The sequence below is a fragment of the Melozone crissalis genome, unplaced genomic scaffold (assembly GCF_028551555.1).
Source record: "Melozone crissalis strain CALT ecotype California unplaced genomic scaffold, PUWL_Pcris_2 ptg000014l_1, whole genome shotgun sequence".
Lineage (NCBI taxonomy): Eukaryota > Metazoa > Chordata > Aves > Passeriformes > Passerellidae > Melozone > Melozone crissalis.
The window spans coordinates 2,757,399-2,760,292 of NW_026535792.1; positions in this window are offsets into that span (position 1 = coordinate 2,757,399).

Here is a 2,894-nt window from a genome sequence, read left to right on the forward strand (position 1 = left end):
AGTAAAGATTTTCTTGGCAGCTGCACAACTAAAACTTTTGGAAAGTTTCTGTCAACACAGTTCTGGCAGAGGAGGGGCATGAGATGGAAAAGTAAGGAAAGATGAGAACTGAAATGTAGAGCAGAAGACGAGGATCCATTTTGGGAGAGCAGGCCGGGTGTGAGCAGGGTCTGCAGGGACACCACACTGATCATCTCACAACTCCTCAGTGAGAAGGAGGCCAGGGTTAAAGACCTGAACAGCCTGTGAGGTTTATCATTCCCTGAGTCTGTTAATGTTTTCTAACATCTCCTACCAGTGGTTATCACAGGAATATGGTGGCTGGGAGCTGTGAGGTAAGGCTCTAGAACACAGTGACGAAGTTTCCTGGAATCAATTAAGCACAGGCATTTTGAAGTGTGTGAATTTTCACAGCAGTAACAAAACAGTGAGCTCCATTCTCTAAACACTGGGTACCTTTCGTGTCTACAACTTTTCTGAGTCTTAAACTGGAAAGGGGAAATGTTGGAGAGCTTCGCTCTTGATGAGTCATGTTTAAGATAAAACACGCATTTTTTAATAGCAAGAATAATTAGTCATCAGTGTAGGCTAGCTCAGGCTGTAGTAAGTCTTCTGGCCCCCTGGGACTGGAAGAGATCTTTCTGCTCCTTTTCAGTAGGAAATTATTGAGTTCTGGAGGATCACAGTAAGGAATCTAAGACCTGCATTGTCTAATTCAGAGTTTATTGCACAAGGCAGTCACTTCAAAGCAGTAAACCATAAATATCCATTGAATTAAGAGCAAGTCACTACTATGTATGTTTTCTTTTGCATTTTTTAACATATTTTATTATTTCACATTGTGCTAGATATTTCCCTTCCTTATCAACAGCAATTTCAGGCTGAAATGTGATGTGTTGTGTGTTTTCTTAATGAGAGAAGAGAGTGCCTTTCTCTACAGTCTATCTTTAGAAATCACCCCGTGTTTTAGAGGTTCCTTTGAGGAACTGCCCCTTTCCCAACAAGGGGTTAGAGGGTTTGCTAACCACAATTTTTTACCCAAATGAATGTTCTTATTGTGCAACAGGATGGCACGTACCCTTGCACTCTTTTCCCTGCTTCCTCCTAACTTTTGAACCTACTTCTTACCTACTTTTGGCCTGTTATTCCAGAAGGGAAGCAGACACTGTGATACCACCCCCTTCTCTTGCTGCAGCTTCCTGGCATCTGGGCAGAGGAACAAGGCTCTGGTGTTGCTCACCACCAAGGAACGAGTGCTGAGTGGGCTCCACATTCTGTAGACACCAGTGAGCCCACATGAAGGCGCTAAGAGCAGCCCAGCCAGCTCTGCTGGAGACTGCACTTGCTGAGGTGAAGCTTCCCACTGTTTTCCTGAAGGAAATCCTGGCCTCTGCCATGCTTTCTGGCCAGGGCAGCCAAGCTGGCAGGCAGGGATGAGCCAGGAGCTGCCCTTTGTGCAGCAGCAGCTCCAGCTCTGTGCCAGCTGCAGCCCTCAGTGTTTCTCCTTCCTCCTGTCTTGTGGTTAGCACAACACCAAGCTCACCTCAGCCTGAGCACAGCCTGTGCAGCATTCCCTCCTTCAGAGCAAAGCCTTAATGTGCTGCTTCTGGTGGCACTTCCTTGCTCTGCTTTAGGACAAAGTCACTCTGAAACAGCAGATTTCTAAAAGGAGGTTTTATTGCCAAATCTCAAAGCTCTTTACAAACAGGAGACAAAGTGCTGCCTTTCCACGGGCTGCAGCAGCTGCTTTTCAGATCGTCATCCACACTTGCTCACTTGCAAACTCACTTCCTTCCTGTCACAGACATGTAAACTGGTGGCACAGCCCAAAACACAGACTCACACTCAGCACTCCAAGCCCAGAGGGTTTTCAGGCACAAAGCCCCCTGGCCTTAGTGCAGCCAGGAATTAGATGCAAGTTTAAATGCATGTTTGAAGGAAGATTAAAAAAAAAAAGTGCATGGTGGCAGGATGTACACTGAAGATGGGAGTTGCCATAGAAGGCTGGATGTTTTAGGATGAAACTGCTAAATCTATTAGAAAAAATAGTTAAAACCAAGAGTCTCTACCATAGTATTTGCAGCAGTAAAGTTACTGGGTGATACAGAGATTCCACTTAAGTTATACCTATTTACAAGACATTATACAAATCTAGTGAGATCTGTTAGTACAGCATACACAGTAATTAGCTGTAGGTTGAAAAATTATTTAATTTGCCCATTTCCTAACAGGTAAAGCGTATTTATCTGTTAGGACTCCTACTGATGGCTATTCAGTAAAATGTCAGACATTTATTCATTAGAATATTGAGTATAATATAAAAATATACAGTAAATATAAGCACATCCTGTAGGTTTGGCTGTAACAGAGAGGGATGTCTGGGTATTTTCACCAGCACTTTACCAGACAAGTATCCACAGAACACACTGCCACAAGAAAACACTGGAGAGAGCAAAAGCATTTGTAAATATATAAATTAGGGGACTGAGCTACCCCGTAAGCTGTTGTCATTCTCCTGGATTTCAGTGCCAGGCTTTGATTTGCCTGTCCTGAAGTTTAGGATTGGCTTCAGCTTTGGGATATGAACCTGTTCCCAGAGTTTGCCCTGGTTTGTATATACTCCTGTTAGTGTGAACTGGGTTTTCCCCCATCTATGTATTGTTACAGAACTGCATCTTGCAAAAGCCTGCCTGCTCTCTGGAGCTGGTGTCCCTCCACTTCCAGTGCACACCAGGTTCTGACAGCTCACATTCATACCACACAGTGTTCGGTAAACAAAAGTGCACATGCAGAAAAATACATTTAGATAGCAGATAGGCACTGAATATTGTCTGTGTTCTTAGCCCTTATCCTAAGTGTGTCTGGAAAGGTGAATATGACCCAGAGTTATGGCA